General features: G+C 36.5%; 1 protein-coding gene and 1 long non-coding RNA gene across 2 annotated transcripts in view; one reads left to right on the top strand and one right to left on the bottom strand.

Annotated features, from left to right (window-relative positions):
• The window catches only part of CRIM1 (cysteine rich transmembrane BMP regulator 1), a 180875-nt gene that overhangs the window by 106465 nt on the left and 52067 nt on the right, over nt 1–22343 (bottom strand). The gene's annotated exons all lie outside the window — the stretch shown is intronic.
• LOC140002129 (uncharacterized) lies at nt 10841–17046 on the top strand. The gene is made up of 2 exons (XR_011808152.1): nt 10841–11014; nt 16347–17046. It is a non-coding gene; the product is annotated as an uncharacterized lncRNA (long non-coding RNA).

Raw genomic sequence — 22343 nt, 5'->3', positions numbered from 1 at the left:
AAAAAAAAAAAAGATTGGCAACATGAAAGAATTTTCTAAACAGCTCAGTCCACCAGAAAAAGCACATCTGTGGGGTTTTTGTTATTATTGTGGTTTCCTTTCTAAAGAGATATAGATTTACTTTTGCAGAGAAATGACACTTAACAAAACTGTAGTTAAGAGTATTTCACAGAATACAGAGATGGTAGATATTCCACACAAAACATTTGTCTCTAAAGATGAAATCTTCTAATAAACTAACACATCTGAGACTTCAGATGTAAGAACAATTAAGCAGTGTATTAGAAGATTCAGTTGTAAGAGATGTTAAAACACTGGTTTTTGGGAGGCAATTTTTTATATTCAATGTAAAAAATATGGAATATTTGAAATAAAATATTCTATGTATATAAACTTTCTTGAATAAAAGGACCACATGAACTAGAAAAAATAATGTTAAGTGCTTAAATGTTACACAGCTAATTTTGTTAATTTGTAAACTACTGCCTGCAATACCTGTTTTAAACACTAGGTTTTATGGGCTTATTTTTTCATACCTACCAATCACACAAATGCAAAAAAAAACCACAAAAACCCTTCTTTATTTAAAAAAAAAGAGAGAGAGAGAGAGAGAGAGAAAAGCACACAGCACACAATTTTATTTATAGCCTAGGACCTACACAGTTTAAGGTTGAGAATACATCTGTCCTACTGCTGCACAAAAGTTTTTGAGAATCAATTGGAAAAATAAACAGGTAACTGCAAATTTGAGAATCATATTACTCTGCTTCCAAAATGCAGTAGCATCCAAACCAGAAATATATACATAGGTTTAAAAAAGTCACATGCACATGTGTATATATTTATATCCAGCCCTCAAACAGAATCAAGTCCACAAAGAATCATAGTATGGGAAGTCCAAACAAGTTTTTCCATTCTGCAATACTACCCTACAAAACCCAATGTAAGAAGATTATTTTTAAAACAAACTGAAATGCATGTAATAGCCACAGTTTTTATTCCACACATAGTCCATAAACATGTGCCTGCAAAGGGCTGTTCAAGTACCTAAACCAAGTGCTCAAAACAGACAGTATGAATGAAATACAGCTTTGTGTCTACCCTGTATTAAATGCTACCAGATATCTCCAGCCTGTTGCAGCTTCCCTTATTTTGCCTCAAAGTAGCGACATCACAGAGGGAATTAAATGACAAAACCACAAAAAAGCAGAAAGTTAGAGCTTACGCAGCACTGAGCTTCTGTTAGCACCAGCACAAGAATTTTGCTGACTGCAGTAGTCATTAAACTTGGACCCCTGTATTTCAAGCTGGATGAATGCCATCACCTTTTATTATGAACAAAAGACAGCGAGTCTGAAAAAAGATCAACAATACTACTCCAAATATATAAAAATATTCTCTCGGTTTTAGGATATTGTTGACTGCAATGTTCTTTAATTAGATTCAATTTCTGATCTCATTTAACTATACTGCTGAGAGCTAGAAAGCTCTCTTCCAAGAACTTAAAGGGGAATCATCTAGAAGACTACAGGTGTGGCAAATAGTTTTTTTTTTTTTTTTTTTTTAAGTAGGAATACCAAGCTACAAGAGTACCACAAATTATTAAATTGTTATTTCATTTTGCTTCTTTTTCCTGTGCTTTCCTTATGCTTTTCCTCTTCATTGTCCTTTCCTTTTAGGGTATTGATTTATTGTTCATGCCCTTGTTAAAGCAAATCCCCAAAACTATCTACTTCACATCTTTTCTAAACTTTTGCCTTACTTACTATACATCTTTAATAGCATAAAACAGTAACACACTTGGATCTGTACAAAATATACATACATACAATATATATACATACTAAATGATATTTGCTCTTAAACATCAAAGAAAAGCTTATTTGTGGCATTGCGCATAACAGCTTCCACTACGCAACTAGAAAAAGAAAAACTGAGAAATTCAGCTGCAGAAGTTTTCAGTTAGCACAGTTTCCTAGGGCAGTTTGAGCCTTTTAATGTAGTGTTTACAAGAACTAAAATGCACATTACACACCTTTGTGAAACTTGATGCATAGTGATGATTGTTATTGTTAGGAAACTGCAGATATGGGTATACTTCGTAAATGCAATGAATCAAGTTAGTATTATTTCTTGTAAGGTTCCCATGACTGTATTTCCTGCACAGGTTTGGGACTGTCACACCCAAAGTCATTTTTTAGACCAAACTTTGTGTAGTGCATGTTTCAGGAACTGGGCAAAATCAGTGTACATTACTCCTACGCAGAAGTTTGCAGAGCATAATATTAAGTGATTAGAGACAAGTCATACCAGAATGCACCTTGTGAGACACCAAGCTGGGAAAGTAGGATTTTCTGCTGAATTAAAGAACTATTCAGAAACTAGTCAGTATGAGACCCTGGTCCATTAAAGTAATGCTAGCATCTCCAAAACAGAGGAAAGCAACCCATTATGTATCTGAATAATTGACAGACTCCTCACAGAAACCTGGAAAACCTCTACAAGAAGGAAATGACAAATGCAGTTTTGAATGATAACTGCAGAGAACCCCGAGGAAGAGACTGCTTCTGCCAACTCTTATGTCATGGTAGTGATTCTACCTGGTAAACACACGCTGGGAGGTAATGCAAGAAGGAAGGCCAGAGTTGTAGTTGATAGCTGTGATCAAAATCATTCTATCACCCAAAACAAGACTAACGAAAAATGGGGAAGAAAAATATTTGAAGTTACTTGCGAACACTAGGAAATTATATCTCAAAAGATGTAATAACTGATACAGACTAGACACTGGACTACTTGTATAACTTGAGGCAAAACATTTCTTTAAGAAACCCAAAAGGTTAAGAAAATATTCCTTTCTACAGGCCAAGCTAAGAACTGGTAACGCAGAAGTCAGCAAAACCTGAGCAGTACTAAAAAGGGAAGCCTGCTGACATCTAATGAGGCAACTGCTACCAAGCATCTCTTGCTAGAATATCAGACTTTGACGCATGCATCCCAGAGCAGAGTTATACTAGTTTAAACAACACTATTTTACTTGTTTTTCCCTGTTTGTCTGGAAAGAGACACCAAAGATAATAAAATCTAGTATCGTTACATGATGAGGAATCGCACATGTCAAAGATACCTCCTCCACTGTACACCTCACTAAACAGCAGTCTTCATTGCTTTTCAATAAACCAACAGACACTGAAGTAAAATAGGAAGAACAAAAAATCTTTCTGTATTAAATTGTTCCTACCTGGTGATACTGATTTAATAGTTCCCATTCAAATTTTTCCACAGAAAAAAATTGATGTGAGGAAATAACAAACTTGAACTCAAAATGCTACACATCACCAAAAATAATTGAGAAAGTCAGCAACATTTCAAATCCATAATATAATGGGAGCAATAGCAGAAAAGCCATTACAAAGTTTTGGATTAGTGCTGAACTTCCCATCTGAGCTTCATCCTGTTTGTTATAATTTCTTTTCTCAAACTAGACATCAGTATAATTTTTACTGAAATGCTTGCCACTGTGTATTTTGCATCACTCAGACAATGATACATTATGCCTTTTAAACACCAGAAAGAATGGAACAAGTACCTAGAAGCTAGCAGACATTTTGTAAGAGTGGTGGTAAAACAAAAACACAAAATAAAACAGCAACCAAATTACTTCTCCCCTCTCACCCCTCCCCTCCCCCCAAAACAGCACTTCCTAAAATGATTTATCATTAAAAAAATTCTAATGCTGCAAGTGGCTCATCTATTTCAATTCCTCCTGGCCAATACTAATTGAACAGTTTTAACATTCATGAACAGATCTTTAATTGAAACGATCGTAGGTGTTAATTTTTAATAAAGGTGGTATTAATTAGCTGAGTTTTAAACAAGATTTTTTGTAAGCACAATTTAAAACACATTTTCAAGGAACATGATTTCATTTATTCTCTATTTCATTTATTAGTATTAATTTATTTGTTTCATTTATTACTATTCATTTCATTTATTCTTTTTCAAGAAAAAATAAGAATAAATATTTTTTTCAAGAAAAAAAGAATAAATTCAAGAAAAAGAATAAATGATATAACATACTATTTAAGTATTACTGCTGATGATCAAACATTTATTTTCTAATCTTTCTCCCAGTCTATGCATTGAATGCGTTTTCTCAACACAGAATAAATATTTCCTTTCATGGAAGGCTGGATCAAGACTTACAAGATTTATCAGAGATCTCTGCAATACAGCCATGTAAGATAGATGATTAAGTAATGCTGATATTTCAATAACACCAAAATAGGATGCAAATATTTCAACTCTGTCACCTGTGAAGCACACCTCCAGAATCTCACCAGTGTAATGTAATAATCATAATTTAATAGGAAAAGTTGGTTATTTTCCTTTACCTTTCTTATACATGCATAACCCTCCCTCATCAATGTCATAGGTGAATACTTTAAAGGAAGCAAATGGAATTCACTTTGATTCCAGTGGGACTTAGAGCACGCTCAGTAATTTTGCCAATGACACCAAGCTGTGTTGACATGCTGGAGGAAAGGGATGCCATCCAGAGGGACCTGGACAGGGTGAACATCAGGAAGTTCAACAAGGCCAAGTGCAAGGCCCTGTACTTGGGCTGGAGCAATCCCAAGAACAAAGAAAGGCCAGGCCATTATTAACAGCAGCCCTGAGGACCTGGGGGTGTTGGTTGATGAGAAGCTCAGAAGGGGACAACAGCATGTGCTTGCAGCCCAGAAAGCCAACCGCATCCTGGGCTGCATCAAAAGAAGCATGGCTAACAGGTCAAGGGAGGTGATTCTCCCCCCTCAGCTCTGCTCTCATGAGACCCCACCTGGAGCCCTGTGTTCAGCTCTGGGACAACCAACATAAGAAGCACAGAATACAGAATTTAAGTGCTCCTCTGCCATCCCCCTGGCAGAAAATAAACAGATTATTGCCCTTCACCATCCACCTATTCTGTGGGGGATCAGTAAGGCTTAGAACAGATTCTGTACAAGGCAAGCCCAAGCTAATAATAAGCAGTCTACAATTGCTCTCAAGAACTATAAGTGTTGCTACGTAGAATTTCTGTGCATTTATCCTTAGGTGAGCTATTTTAGAATACGCAAGGTAAGTTTGAATCCCTCTGCTACCTTTCATGAGGATATATATGTAGTCCCAAAGCTGGGAAAAAATCCTTTCCAAGTTTTCCAGTTGCAGAGTAGTAATTCCAGTCCAAAGGGACCTCTGGAGGTCACCTGGTCCCATCCCTTGCTCAGAGCAGAGCTGATGGTAGGTTAGCTCAGGTCGAAGGAATCTTGGACAGCCCCCAGGACAGCAGTCCCACCCTCACTGAGAAACCTTATCCACTGGTCTGACCACCCACCCACATCTAACTGGAGCTTTCCTTGTTGCAGCTGCTGCTATCTGATGCTTCTCATCCTTCCTCTCCACACCTCGGAGAAGCACCTAGTTCCACCTTCTCTGTAACTTATTAGGCAGCTGAAGACAGCAAAGTCTCTTCTCCAGCTTCCTTTCCTTAACCTCTCTACCTGTACACCACATGCCCCAGCCTCCTGCTCAACCATCCTTCTTGCATTAGGGAACCCCAAACTGGGCACTGTTCTTGAGATGAGGTTTCTTGAGAACTGGAGGGTATGAACGTCTCCTGTCCTGGCCCTGCAGTCTGCGCTCCTGCTGGTGCAACCCAGAGTGCAGTTGGCCTTCTTCACCGCAAGGGCACACTGCTGACTAATGATCCACTTGCTGCACTATCAGTCTGGGTCAGGCTTAAGTCATTATTCCTGTCTGTGACAGATAAGATTTTTTCCTCAAGTCATCATGAGACTAGAAATGTCTACAGCCAGCAACATCTTGCCCCCAGTGTGGCCTTTCTGTTGTTAAGAAGAATATCTAAGGTAGGTTTTTGTGTTCCATCACTGATATCTGAAATCCAGCAAGCAAATAGAAACTTCAAAAACTTGACCTTTTATTTATTTATTTATTTATTGAGCTAGATGTTTAAGACTGACAGCTGTGGTAAGGCAAGTTTTAAAACTTTTTTTTTTTTTTAATCTAGAATTTGATTTTTAGCCTTCTTCCCTCCATCTTACATCTCTCAAAGCTGTTCAAACATTCAGAAGTAGCAGTAGTTTATGCACTGAAAAAAATTAATTTTGTCTTCTGTCCACAAAATACTACTTCAGTAGGGAATTTACTTCCTCTTAATCATGGCCTAAGTTCAACCTTACCTGTAGTAGACATATTCTGATTAAACAAGAGAAAATTTTCAGAGAACTGTACTACATTTATTACTCTATTCATATAGAATAATTTATTATTTTTTATTAGGAATTTCAGCTTGCTTGATCTATGCGGAAAAGAATTCTGCTTAGCACTTCATCATCAAGCCTGCTCAGTGTGCAATATAGTCTTCACACAGTCAGATCAGATACCCTGTTCCGCTCTTGATCTAAATATTAATTCTAAATTTAGCTTAATTTGACATTTGTTAGCTAAAAGAGTACCATATGGACACTAATGTGCAAAAAAGCTTCCTTCTTGAGTGGACATATACTCTTGAATAATTTACTGACATAATTTGATCTGGGAGGATACTGCCAGAAGCATTAGAGTGAGCTTCAATGACCATCCCTCTCATCTCGGTGTTTCTGTTTCAAGTATTTGTGCATGGGGTGGAGAGCAGCTGTAGGGGGGAGTATCTGCATTGCATAACAGCTGAAGAGAAACACAAGCAACTCTTACCCCCAACTCCAATACAAATCTGTCACAAAATATTTAATTTAAATTTATTTGAACCTTATCTGCTTCTGAGCCAAAAAAAATAGACGTAAGAATTTGGCATTGTCTAAGCATTATCCGCTCCTCCATCTTCCTTCAGCCAGTGCAGACCCTCTTCAGATGCATGCTCTTGTCCAGACATGTCCAAGACCACCATAGCCTTGTTTATATAGGTCAAGCACAAGGCACATCCTAACATACCAAGCCTTGAAACAACAGGTTAAATTCTTCCACGTAAACACACCCACCTATACGAACAACCCGGGTTGAATAATCAGAAGCTTCTTTTTACACTGAATGACAACTTCACCACACATGCTGTTTACACATCAAACAAAAATGACCACACAGAATAATTAAACAGATGCATATTTATTTATACCTACATTTATTTATACCTACATTGGGCTTGAAAATATACATAACAAGCCTATAGCATGCCACCCCCAACCCCTCAACAACTCAATATAAGTAAGACTTCCAGTATGAAAATATTTTCACTTCTGCTACAACACACTTGCCTTCAAAAAGACTTGGTTGTGATGGTCACTGAAATAGAACTAACACGCTGGCATTCATGCTCAAGCTACCTGTTTGCCCTGTAATACCAGACATATATATCAACTTTGCATACTGGTTCTCCAAGAGTAAATACAGTTGATTGTTATACAATATAGCAACGTAATAATGATTTGATGAAAAAGAGAACAATATATGTTGCACAGTAGCCCAGAGTAAGTAGGAAATAACTGCTACACTCAGGTAGCTCTAATGTTATAGATATATCAGTTCTGTGCTTCAGGAACACTATCATATTACAATTAAATAAAACAAGTGACATTTTGTGCCAGTGGTGCAGAATAGAAGTTCTGCTTCATAACTTTATAATGCATCAAAGCTGTTTCTTTTAAAGATATCAAATACTGTTTGTGTGTGCATAGATGTAAATAAGATTCAGATGCAGACTGAGCACAACCAAGTGTGTAATGCACCAGACTTTCTTCCTCCTGAAGAGCAAGAACATTGGAATCTCCTCTCCCCAGCTTTTTGAAATCAGAATCACTTGCAATATTTCTTAAAAGATAAAATACGTATTTATTGCACTTTACAGGAAAATTTACTGAGGAGATATTGACAGGACAATAGTATCCTGTCCATTAGAAATAAATACTTTGCATATTAACCAATACTGAAACATCACCTTCCAACACCTATATGGAATGGAAAGATTGCAACTGTAGCAGGTTCTTTGCAGTCTCAAATTTACTAGAGTGATCCAACTTCATGAGCAGTAGTACCAAAAGGATTTCTGTAGTATTTTAGATTCCAGAGCAAAAAGTCAAAGCAAAATGAAGAAGCAAAATGTAAAACCCAACATGCATACGGTGCAGTCGTAAACTAAGAAAGACAGGTTTTAAAGCATGTGTGAAGGAAATAAGTCAGAAAGTCAATGGCAGACGCTGAAAGCCCATAAGAGTCTAGATAACTACCTCACCTTAACCTGAAATGTTCAGCAGACAAACTTGGCAAAGCTTTGTTTTGATGAACCTTCTTTAATGGACTGCAGTTAATATCAGAGCTCAGTTTACAAGGCACATCATTCTGCTGAATGTTTATGTGGGGTACAGCTTTATCCACCCTGAAGTACATGGTTTTAATACATTAACCTTCCCTCATTATTCTGAGATATTAAAAAAAGGATTAGAATTTATTTAAATACCATGTTTCCCTATTAGAGGAATGTTTTTGCTAATGTTGTCATACCAGCTCTATCCACACCACATTCTGGATATCAGCTTATACATTTCCAAACCTCACTACAGCTGACTAGTATAGGAGTAAATACAGAAACATTTACCACATGTAATTCAAAGATTGTTGAGATGACACTTCTTTTAAAAAGCTGCATTTATTTTGAGCATAAAAAACAAATCTGATTCACTTTGAATTGAAACATTTAATGGTATTTATTAGATTAACCACAGATTTACAATGCTACAAATATCTTCTAACAGTGATATTTTGCAAGCTAGAGCAACTTAGAAATTTCCATCTGGACAAACATTGTAGTGAACCAAGACCAGCTTATTGGGTATTTGTTAACAAATAAGTGAACTTTGTTAACTATTCCAAGCTTGGATTTCATAGAGGGAAGGTGCAAACACCCAAACCTTCCAGAATCTTCCTCTTCCCACGTCCTCTACAAATGCGAACCCCTTATCACCCTTATTCCCATTCTTCCTTGGGCTTCTTGCCACTGTTTCCTTTATCTTCAATCACATTTATGTTCCTCATCATCTCCCTTTTCCATATTTGTTTTTCCCTTCAGATCCCATTCCTGTTTTCCTGTTTTATTCTGTTCAAACAAGCTCTTTCGGCATGTTGTATGGGCATAAGTGGAGCAATGAGAGCACAGAAGTCTGCTCTTGCTTTCAATCCTTATACCTGACAGCAATGTGGAGCTACAAAACTGCATGAAATCCTCCTTAGCTTTCACGTATCCAAAGCACATTGAATCCTCTGAAAACTAAAATGGGAGCCTTTTTCTTAAATCTGTAATTGGAAAACATTTTTCTTAAATCTCTGCTGAAACTTTGCGAATATTTTTTCAAGGGTTTATAGCCCGTCCAACTAGAAACAGTGTCTCCTTCGACAGTTAATGTCTTATGAAAGAAAAAAAGGCAGTTGATAAGAAAAAGAATATGACTATAATGAATACCAATTCTCTATCAATTATCTCCAAGTATGAAAATCATGAACGTCAAAGTTAAATCCGATTTACTGCATACTGGTGGCAGAATGTTTCAGTGAAAATACTGCAGGAAGTTTTTAACATGTGCATCGCAATGTATATAAAATAAACACACTGGATTGGCCATCTTAAAATGATTTTAAGTGATAAACTTGCCTACATTTAAAGGCACAAAGCCCAGAACGCACTGTTAGCTGAAAGCATACTTGAAAGAAGCCAATACCCTGTGATAATGGGGGAAATTGCTTTAAACTTAAGAAGAAAGGGATTAAACTAAAAGAGGGGAGATTTAGATTAGAGGATAGGGGGAAATTCTTCACTCAGAGGGTGGTGAGGCACTGGCACAGGTTGCCCAGAGAGGCTGCCCCACCCCTGGAGGTGTTCAAGGCCAGGGTGGATGGGGCTTTGGGCAGCCTGGTCTGGTGGGAGGTGTCCCTGCCCATGGCAGGGGTGTTCAAACTAGGTGACCTTTAAGGTCCCTTCCAACCCAAGCCGTTCTATGATTCTGTGTTTTATGATTATCTAATTTTTAGAGATAGTGCTATAACAGATAGTTAGCAATAGCAAATATGCACCTGAAACGTGATATAAAACAGAGATCTGACTGAATTTAAGGGAATAAAATACCCAGTGTATGTGCATATTTGTTCCACTCAGAATGCCTGTACCTCAAACCAAATGAAGCAGTGCTTTAATGGCCTAATACACCCAACTTCAAGTAGCTTTAACTGCCTCTGTTCTCTTAACTCCATCAGTATCACACTATTAAAACTATCCATAGTACTGACACAACTAGTCACTTTTTTTTCCTGAGACAAGTATACTCCAATATATTATCCTTGTAGTAAGTACTTTATAATTGCTGTAATGCTTCAGCAAGAAACTTGAAAAGAAACAGGGCAAGTTTACACTGCACATCTTATCTCCTCAAAAGAGAAATGTAATTAAGAAAAACTTCTGTCAAATTATATTTTGAAAGACTATATATACATGACATGCCTCAGTGTAATGAACTTGACAGTCTGATATCTAGCAGGGTTTTGACTTTTTTTTTTTTTTTGCATATGCCCCAGAAGGAGTGCAAAAAATCTGGATGAGGAAAAAAGTATGACATGGTGATTCTCACAAGTGGCAATGATATTCCTGAAGGACTTTGGCTCTTAAACTTACCCTGGAGGTTTGCATCTAAGACTCACCACAGAATTTCACAGGCAATTTTTCCATTTAAAAATTGAAAATCAAATTTTTTGCTATCCATTAACCATTACATGCTATCTGTAAGTACCCTTTAAAGCCAAACATGGGTGCTTTAGAAATTGAAAAATGGATATGGCCAACTGGACATTGAAAGGAATGCACATAAATACATAGATTAAATGAAAAGAGAGAAGACTTTGGGTGCCACAAAGTAAGAGAAAGAATAGTTTGATAGACCTGAAATGCTGGAATACTACAGCTGGAACACTAAAACTGGTAGGTCATTTTTCAGTGTAAATATTAAGGAAACTGTCATTGTATCTATTAATTACTAAATCAAAGAAACTCCAAGTATATTTATAAAGAGCAGAAGGAGACAACAGGGAGAATTTGATGCAGGATGAGACTGGATGAAATCACTTCCCTCTAACTTTAGTAGGAAGAGAACATGTTTAGGACATGTTTTTGGTTTCTAAGCTTCACATTCAACTTAAAAATAAATAAATAAAAAACAAAACAACACATGCGCACCTATTTTTAAATGAAGACATATCTTACTTCTACCTACAGGGTAAAATAGAAAAAAATACAGTAGAAAAGCATGCTGTTAATAGACTAAATCAAATTTTAAATAATGAATGTCAAGTTTAAACTTTGCTGGTAGAAAATGTGAATTAGAAATGAAATCTTTTATTGCACAACATCAGCTAAATTATGATGAACATTAACTCAGGTTTCATACAAAGAAATTTTCACAGAATAGAAAAGGACAGGATTCAAAATCCTGATTAACTCCTTAGTGAAGAGCACAAAGCCATAACTATTATAAATAAAACTAAGGTTTTAGACTACTGTACACCTCAGATATCTCACCTGTCAAGAAACGTACAGAGTACTCTTGAGAAAAGGTAAAGGCAGGTTAATTATAAGGAGTTTACCTCTCCAACAGCATAAGCTAGCCCACAGAGTGCCTATGACATGGGTACATACAGGTAGTCGCATTCTAGCAAGGATCCTCTAAGTAGAAATATAAATTTTCAAAGATAATCAGTTGGACAAATATTTAGTATTTCAAGCTGTAATAAAAGACATGCAAAGAATGCTTGGCACCCTACTCTATAATTCAATCTGGGAGAAAGTAAAGAAATAGTTAAACTTTATTTTCATACAAATGTTAATGAGCAAAACTGTCACACCATTTACACAAACAGGAGGTTCAGACAACTGGAAAATATCAATAGCTCAAAACAAGTTTATTTAGTCCCTTCATAGTCACTACACAGCAGAGTCATTCCACTTAAAGGAGTCTTTCTTAACATTACAATAGAGTTAAAATATCACTGATTAAAGGGAAAGATTTAATTGCTACATTTTAAAACTGGTAGACAAACTTTGGAAGAAATCTGTTATAACAAAGTGCATTTTTTCTCATCAGAAAGCATAGTTTTGTTCCACGTATTTCAGACCACGAGAATTATGCATAACAGTTGAGATGACACACACAGTTGTACTCTTGAAACAATGCAGAAATAAAGCACTATTTGTTTTCTTTAAGAATTTACATAGTAGGAAGAAGATTTCAAATATAAATAAACTAAGAGACCAAAACAAAACACTACACTGCTTATTCTGAAAGAACTTTCCCCTGCCCTCTCAAACACAAACAAATCCTGCATTCTGCAGCCTATTATGTCCCTGAACTTCCCATTATAATACAAAGGCTTTCAGGAAGCAGCTGATACATCAGGGTTATGAACCAGTGCTACATCAGATGGTGAAATTTTAGTCTGACAGGTGTATATGCATAGTTTAGTTTATTATTATTATTTTAACATTGTGTCATCCTGGAAAATCCACTCACTAAAACAATCACTTAATTTGCTACTATATTATTTGTGTATCTTCTACTACTGAAAATATTTATAAAAGTTGTTGGAGGATCTTAGTACTGTTTATTATTGTCAGTACTAAATCACAAGCATAAAACAATCTGGAAACAATGTAAAGAAAGAGCTAAGAGACCTTTACCTTCAAAAAATAAAGAAATCACTGTGATGTATATATTTGTAGAGTAATCAAAGCTGTCCAGGCCTTCAATGTCATTCTAACTCTGTATCACCACAAATGTGAATGAGAAAGAAGCACACGTGCAGACTCATCTAGAAAGCATTATTGTGCTCAAAGGAAAAGGTGTTTGTTATTGCATTGTATGTAAAGAGGTAGACAAGAACACCTCTGTCAAGGGAGAGTCTTTCAAGGGGTATTGCTGAAGCAAGCAACAAGTAAATAAACAAGGACAGGTGGAAGTTCTATTTTTGTCTGAAGACAGACAAGTTACTCAGATGTAAAATGAATTTATGAAGAGTTAGCTTTGATACACAATGAGGAATGACACAACTATAAAACGGCAAAGACTAAGGACAATCCAGATCTTCAAACAAGAAATACTGCAGAGCAAGCAATGTTTGCAGTTACCACATCCACTCTCCTTGTTAATGGTGCTTTATCTCCTAACAGGGTCAATGGCACCATGGAAGTTACATGAAATCAAGATAGAGTAGTAAAAGCATTGTCATTTTAAGGAGACGGCTAAGTTCACTGAAGCACCAGATATCATCCCTGACGACGACGAAAACCAGGCAATGCGTTGATAAAACCACCAGAGCACCCGGTGCTGAGGAACAGGTTGGCAGCAGCTAACCTTGAGCACAATAAAATGGCAAAGGGGCTGAGGCCAGCCCAGCTCCCAGACCCACCACATTTTGGCACTCCTGCTAAAGGTGCACTGTGTGTATTAAGCATTACTCATGGGGACAAAGCATACAATGGACTCCTCCGCTTTTGTCCATAGAAGGACGTACAGGAGGAAAATAATCCAAACCAAGTTTTGCTATTTTGTATGGTGCTGTTACAAAACATGCAAAAGTTACTGGAACAGTAAAGAGCCCAGGACACTATTTTATTGAGTAATTGAAGAGACTGTTAAAACTCTGCACGCAGTTAGAATCAACCACAAAATTGGTGCTACCAACAAAATTTACCATCAGAAATGCAACAACTTAGCTTGGGAGAAGGCTAACATGGTGGGGAAAGGGATAAAGTCAAGAAGGAATATCATGCTGTGTAAACAGGTTTATTCACTGGTGCAGTCCAAACAAAAATCCTCGCTTAATGCTATAAAATGTACACAGAAAAGAGTGAACACTCCAGTGCAGATCTTGGACAGAGAACAGGGACAGACCACAGCAGGGGACAGTACAATGGGGACAGCAACCTGGCACGACCAGTTGCTCTCTTATGAACCCCAACAATCTCAAGCTTGACATAGTCAACATCCTGGTCCTCAGCGGCATCTCAACAAGCCAAGAGGGCTTTGGCTACCTGTCTGCTATCATTCCCTGCAACAGGGCTGGCTGCTGTCACAGCAGGTGAAGCACACACGGCAGACTGCCACGCAAATTTATGCATCTCATCCCACTTGTCACACATAGGCTGCAAGCATCCCGCTGCGCTCAAAAACTTCTGCATAAAAGGTAACTCAAACAACATGTTCAGTCTCCAGACTGTGAGTGAAAGTGACAGTGAAAAACATTTTCAAGATATATTTGTGAGAAATGTGTAATATTTAGCTTCATGCTGCAAAGATTTTACTGCAGAGTAAAGGGACAAAACTACGTAGTGCCATTCCAAAAAATCTTCACATTGTACAATTAAGCTGGAGAGGGCTTCTTTCCTGGACATGAAATAGCTAAATTATGTGGATGTGGTATTTGTGCATTGATTGTGTCAGTTATAGCAGACAGGCATTTTTCCCTTCAAATCTTGCGTCCATCTAATGTTTAATTCAGCTACCCAGAATCAATAGTAATGTATACCTGATTATCAGGGTTTCCTTTAACTGATTTGGTAGGTATCATGCAATGCTTAAGATCTACAAAACAGACTTAGATGCTACATCTAAATGCATCTACTTTCAGCTGGTATCTATTGTTAAATTAACGAAAGGTCTCTGCCTTAATAATAGACCAAGTACAGAGAGGAACAAGTTGTAAACATCAACAAAACAACTGATGAAAAGGATGACAAAAAATCACTTGAATACAGATAACATTTAATTTCTTGCTCAAAAGACACATACAACAAGCACAAAAATGTTGAAATATTAATCAGAGGGAGAGCGTCACCACTCAGAAAATAACATCAGTTACTGTTAAACCAAAACAATGCTACTGCTATCTGCAGAAATTATTAAAAAACAAAACATTAAAAAGAAAGACACAAGCATCTCTTATATCTCAAGATATCCTTTACTGATATCTCCAGTATCTGTTATGATTTACGACTTTAGATGTTATCAGAAACCATTTTTTTAACCTACTGTATTTTCTAAAATATTAACATGACAGCTATATATTTAACAATGGATGATACAGCAGTCTAAACAGCACTTGTTCAACACACTTCTCTTAAAGGATTTTTCATGTCAAAACTAAGTCCAAAGCTAAAGTAAATTATAATAAGATGTAATGTAACAGAAGGTCAGGATAGAGATAGTGAGGAAGAAACATCAGGCACAAGAAGCTTCAACAAATTGAGGAATAAATTTCAAAACTTTTCAAAGGAATTAAAACTTGATGTAAGAAAAACTCCAAATTACCATAAAGCTAATATTTGTAAACAATGACATTTGTTTTTAATCTGAATTTAACATAACTTTACCTGCATTGCCCTGAGAAAGAATTCATAAGTCTAGTTAAACCAACCACAGACTTATCTGTAACGTGCAATATTATCATGTTCCCAACAACTGAGTAATATCTGATCATGCAGAAGTGCAGATTTTAATAAGTAAACTACTCCTAAGAATACTAGGAGACTAAATCTTTGTATAAAGCAAAACAAAATACTTATAACATGCAGAAACCCTGGAAGCATTCTCCACCTCAAAATATGTTTACTTCAGAAGCCTTCACTTGTTCTATTGGAACAGTAATGGTCCTTTTACCACCACTTTCTGCAGACTTTCATTTAGTCATCTTTTCAGTCTCCACAAATTACCACTGGTGCTAGACACATGGGCATGCCGTCTCCACAAACTTAAGGACTCACTGATGGTTTTAACAGTAACAAGATTACTGTTGCTAAATCATGAGTGTATGACTCTCTCAGACTCTCATTTAGTACTAGCCACTACTACACAGATTTTGAACTGCATTGATCTCTTTTAAAGATGGTGTTACGTAAATCCTAAATGGTGTTATTAACAAGCCAAATAACACCTGTTGTAACAGTGAGATTCAATATCACCATTTTAGGAAAGAGAAAAATTGTTTATTTGAAAAGTTTCAACCAACAAGAAAAGCTTGATGACCAATGATTAATTACCATGTTGAATTTCTTCAGAAAGATAAGAATCACACAGAAACTGGGCTTAAAAAGGTTAGACCTAAATGTAGTGTTTCCAACCTGTGATTTTCTTTTGACTAACTTCACCTCCAAAAACATTCAAGTTATGGGAGTCCTACATACTGTAAAAGATCTTATTTATTTATTTTTAAGAAAAAAAACTAAGGTTTTGTTTGTTCTTCCCTCTCCCACTCTTAAGTAGCAGTCCTGCTGTAGCTTTCCACCAGTTTCTACTAACAAAGCTGAATGTCATCTGAGACAGATTCTCCGAAAAAAGAGGAAACAAAGTAAGTACAAGAATACATTCAAGCTATAATCTACGACAGTCTTTTAGGTCTATGACCAAGATGGAAGGATGGAACCACAGAGACTGAAAGACACATGAGAATGGTAGCTTCTTTCTCAGTGCAAGGACAAGAAAGCAGTTAATGGATTAACCAGGAGATGCAGAAAGGTCTGATAGCCACATAACTGGGGGGGCTAATTCATTTTTTTTCCAGATGAAAATGTATGTCAAAGGACCACTACTGCACCTGTAAACTGGACTGAAATACAAACGTTGTTGCACACCATACTGTTGGAGCTTGAAGGGAATTCATGTGCTTCCTGAGAAGAACAGAAGAGGAGGAGAGGCACTACTGTCCCAGCCTCTTTCCCAATGCCCTTTACTCACCCTCAGAACTGCTGAGGCTGCTCCTCCCCCAAGGAATCCATCTGGGACATCAGCAGCAGAGTGGGAGAAGTCCCACTGTGCAACCAGGAAAGTGGAAAGGGCAGACCACCTACAAAAAAAATGGAACAAAAAGTAAAATTAAAGGAAGCTGAAAACACTCAAAGTCACCAGATCCTAAATCCTAAGAAATAGCTTGAAACTTTAAAGGAAATTAAATTATTTTTCCCAAGCTTGGAAACTGTCATCTAGTTTGTTTTTAATAAAATGGATGATTCTACCCCAAAGAAATGCCTGGAAATTTTCCAACTATAAACCATTGAATAAAGAATTTAGTTTAAATTTGAACCAATCTCATGAACAACAGACAAATGAACTAGAAGACGTTGTAAGAAAGCCACACCCAATAAGTTAATACTCTATGAACTAACGTTTCCATATGCATGTCAATCTACAGCAAAGCAATGATATCTATGGAATTACTCATGCCTTCTAGGCTTTTCAAAATAAAAATACAGATGCTACAAAAAAATTCTGGAAAAAGATGGGACTTGGGGGGAAAAGCAAGTGACATTTGTTTACATGAAAACTTTCCTCCGTTTTCCAAGCTCCAATATGTCAGAAAAAAAATTATAGCCTTACACTGCAAAACAAAGTGACATCCATTATGTCATACTATCACAATCTGGGTCTTGAGAAATATCAACAGAAAGACAAAGATGCATGAAATTACCAGTTTAAGTTCTATGGTAAGGAACACTGGAATTTGGTTGCAACATTTGGCTTAAACGAAAAAAAATAAACAAACAAACAAAAAAACAAACTCAACTACTAATCTTTTTTGTCTGTGTTACAGTATAAACCTTCAGTAGATCAATTACCGATGCCTACTGTTAATTAAACAAGTGTACGAAGCGGATATATTTTCCTCAACACACACACACACACAAAAAAGGCAGCTGGATAGCAACATCTCAATCAAATTCTATATTATGCATTGGGAAACATTAGAAGAAAAATGTTTTACTCACATTTCACAATCAATCTCATCATAGATTTTTAAAATAATTAATCATGTTGAAGACAGATGAGTTATTTAAATGCTGCAGTCATAGAACAGATAAGTTGTCATATTTATAGTCGTATTTAGAATTAACACAAAGGCATTTTTTGCATGAATAGTTCCTGCAATTTCAGAATCCTAGGAATGCAATTTCAGTTATAAGACCAATTAATCTGAAATTACTTAATTGTCTCTCTGATCCAACAAACAGGCAGTTGTAAAATACAAAAGAAATGGGAGGCAAAAAAAGGGAATTTGTAACTACTACTTCTAATCTACTTCAGAAGAACAACTATTCTTATAAAGTGACAGTTATCACTATAAGACAAAAACCAAAACGTCTGCAAGCACAGGCCACTCTAGCTGGTGTGCTTCTCAGGCGCCTGGGTATGGTCCATAAAAGATGTACATGTATTTTCATCATAAAAGGTGAACGTGAAACACTGTTAACAGCAAGAAGCACCTTAGATTCAGATTTGATATCAATAGTCTCCTTTCAATTTTTCTGGAGCAGAAGGTTCATCTGTCTCTTCTGTTTTAAGGTAGAAACAGTAATTTTTCCTCATGTACAAAAAATACATATATGTTCTTTAGGAACAAAATTTAGGTCTTTTTCTCCACTACAATTTATTAGATTTATTTTGATTTAGCACAGGACACTGCTGAGATAATTTTTCCCCATTTACTTGATTTTGCTCATTTCCTCATATTTTGTCTCAGTGTATTGAATCCTTTTCACCTGGAGAAGCTTTTCCCCCATCCATCAATGTTATGTGCATCTGCTTCATACTCTCAAAACCAGTGTACTCTCCACACTTGCCTATTACAGGTTCCCTACCTTTTTGCTAGGCCTGCAAAGTCCATCTAAGTTACTTTCTTTTGCAAATGGGAACAATGCATTATTCACTTTTTTTTTTTTTAAGAAGCAGTGGTATATTCCATTCAAAACAAAGTCTTAAAACAGTCTATTTTCTACTGCTTCCACCCAATCGCTAGTTCTACAAGCCCACTCAGCATACTTCAACTCATGATTTCAGGCACATTTCAGATATATATGTTTGTGGTTTTCTTTGAAACCCAACCACAAGCGTCATAGATATTTCCCAGAGTTTTAAAACAAAAAGTACATTGTGTTGGAGGACTATATAGAAAAAAACAACACAACAACAACAAAAGCAAGATAGCATCAAGTCTCTGATTTGGTCATGAATTCTAATGATGAAATGTAATTAACACTGTTTACCCATTTCCCTTTGAAATCATATTTTCATTGCTTATAACTGAACAGCTGAGCCCTTTAACCTGGAATTCTCTGCATTACATCCTTAGTTTTCACTATTAAGGAGAAAAAACACCATGTTTCAGCAATATCAGCTTGGATTTCTTCAAGGGAATTAAGGAAGAAAAGCAATACTGGCATTTGTCACCAGGGTTGAAAGCAAGCTGATGTTTTTTTTATTCTGGTTTCCCAAGATTACATCATCTGCCAGTACCTCTACTTAAGAACTTTTTAACTTGTTTTCAATCTCAGTCATATAAGGATAGTTTGAAATATAGAAAAAAAGCTCAAAAAAATGAGGTGTAAGGAGGAAGGCATGGTAGAGACAGTATCAGATTATTGCCATTAACCTGACAGATTGAAAAGCAGTGTGCTTTTTTTTTTTTTTTAATTAAAAAAATATTCAATACTGTTTTGCCTTTTTAAAATAGTTAGCAGACAATTGTTATATGCATAGCTGTTGATTACATATGGGGCATCTTTCTTTGCCTAGTGAAGGTACCACAAAAACTGCAGAAAGAGATGGAAAGAGAAGGGTAATGATGAGCAGTAACTAGAAAGGGGACTTGCAAAATTTTACCACTTAGATGCATTCAACTTCTTGCATTCAGCTGAAGCATCTGACCTATGAACCCAATTTCTCTATGCTGACATAATGCAATGGACAGGCCTGAATATACGCAAAGGCAGTTCAAATCTTTACTGGCCTGGATCACCATCCCCAGCCTCCCCTCCTCCTCCCCTATTCACTGCAATGCAGAGTCCAGACTTTTGACAACTCGAAAAGGGGCAGAGTGTAACAAAATTCCACCTACCATAAACTGATCTGATCCAAATCATCAAGTAAAATCTCCAGCCCTTTCAAAGAGCAGGAGTACCACTTTATTTAACTATATATAGCAGTACTCTGTTACAGTATAAAATGAGAGGTAGGTCTTTCTGTTGGAAAAGAAGGAGACGTAGGAAAATAGAATGAGGTGCGAAGACAGAACACTCCAGAAAGATTAAAGATTAACCTGTTGCTTAGATTTTCAATATTATGAGTAATTTCTATACCAAGTCCATGTTTATATGCTAATAACTACACTAAGACTGAGAGTTAGCTGAAGTGTTGCTAGACACTGTACATAAACTGTGCTACGAAAATAGTCACATTTTAAGCAGGCTAGAAGTAGGAAGAAAGAATATAGCCAAAACTATTATTTCTGAACTTTGCAGTGCTGTGATTGGGAAGAATACGGAATAAGGTAAAAGTTGCAGCATTAAGAGACATTGGTGGAGGGGTGGGGAGGTTAATCTGAATGAACAGTTCGAAGTCAGGGGTGAGAGGAGCTGAAGCCATTCAGCCAGCAGAGGGAAGAAACTCTCCAGACTGGAAGCACCTGCAGTTAATTGTCAGATGGTTTAAACAGTTCCTACTCCTGGTTTGAAGGGTCAGCTTTGAGCTCCTTATGGCTCTTCTACAAAGCTGCTTTTTGAAGCCCTCTTGCTTCAGGGACAGAAGCTCAAGTGCCCTCATTAAATGAAGCAGCAGCTTTGTCAGTCTCCAAACACACTATAGCACAGACAAGTGGCAAATGATTACTCATTTATATACACTAAAGTTATACTGTGAACAGCAAATGAAAGAAGTGAGCACAACACAATTTGCACACATTCTTCAGTGAGACTTTAGGGAGGCCAGTTAGAAAATGGCTTATTTTGTCCTGTTGAAGCAAACTAGTGGGACATGAAAAACATTAAAACAAAAACAACAACAACAACAACAAAAAAACACTGTATTTTTGTGAGATTTACTTAGCTTTCAATTAGCTCCATGAGTTAAGGGATTAAGCACTTCATGGGGCAATGGAGATCACTCTGGAAATACTTTACGTAGTATCTTTCATCTTTTTACATTTAAAACTGCTATCATGATATTAAGAGAAAATTAAGGCTTAGTCTACTGTGCAACTCAGGATTCTCAGTGTCAAAATGATAAACTCTGTAGCATTTTCAGTGAACCAGAAAAACACCAAAAGATTGCTGAGGCAAACCAGGACACTCATGGAAGTCAGTGGGGAAAGAAGTACAAAACCCCAAAAGCAGGGAGGAAAAAAGCAAACAAACAAAAATACCCTCTTGCCTTAATTCCATATTTGTTTGCCAAACAAATACATGAGAATGACATTTGCTCAACTTTTTTCCTCCCCAAAATGTAAATATATGCAGAGATTAATATCAACAACTTTAATCAGTATTTTCAAGTATTTTGTTTTAATAATAAAACTTTAACTACTGCATTTCTTCAAACAGCACTTCATGGCCACTTTGGTTCTGAACCAAGCCAAGGGTGTCTCAATCAGACTTTAAAATGAAAACCTTACTAGTATGAATGGGGAATATATGTTAATGAATGTTGCATATGAACTGAGAGACATCACCACTACTTTCTTCCAAACTGAAATGATAGAAGTGGAAAAATCCAGCCACACTGTAAGGTTTATTTCTCTTCTTCCTGGTGGAGACTAGAGGATGAAAGATTGCAATAACCATTAAAAATATATGAAAACTCTTTTGGAATATTGCAACTTTCCTCCAAAACTGTGATATGGTAGTATTGATATTAAAACTTTATGCAGAATATATTACTAACTTTTATATAACAGAGTACTTCCAATTTAATGGAAACATACTAAGAAAATAAAAGAATAAAAGAAGAAATTCAAACATTTGATCATTACTATCACAATTTCTGAATTGGATGCTATTTCTATCAGTCCACAATTCTTTGAAAGAAGCAAAACCCTTGAGGCTTTATTTTAGAAGTCATACTGACAGCAACGATTAGTCTTTATGTTCAAAGGAGAGAACAGCATGATCCAGGCAGTGCCTTCCTGTCTTACATGCCATTATGACCACACCCTGGAAGATTTCTCCTACAGTAAACACTACATCTTTTTCAGCCAAGCAACAGATATTACACATCATCCTTATCGAAGATCTATACAGAAGTTCACTGTTGTGGAAGAAGGCATAAAAACCTGTATTTGATTGCAAGCAGGCTTTTTTTTTTTTTTTAAATAAAGGAAATTAACTTTTTTTTTTCCCCATAAAACAAAGTCAACAATTGTCTGTCTAAGGCAGGGGTGTGCACTGCTGAAGTATTACCATATGAGCAGAAGTTTTGTTTGCAGCACACAACTTG

Source organism: Anas platyrhynchos, chromosome 3 (assembly GCF_047663525.1).
Source record: "Anas platyrhynchos isolate ZD024472 breed Pekin duck chromosome 3, IASCAAS_PekinDuck_T2T, whole genome shotgun sequence".
Lineage (NCBI taxonomy): Eukaryota > Metazoa > Chordata > Aves > Anseriformes > Anatidae > Anas > Anas platyrhynchos.
The sequence above is the reverse complement of the archived record's forward strand: the minus strand, read 5'-3'. Positions and strand labels throughout refer to the sequence as shown.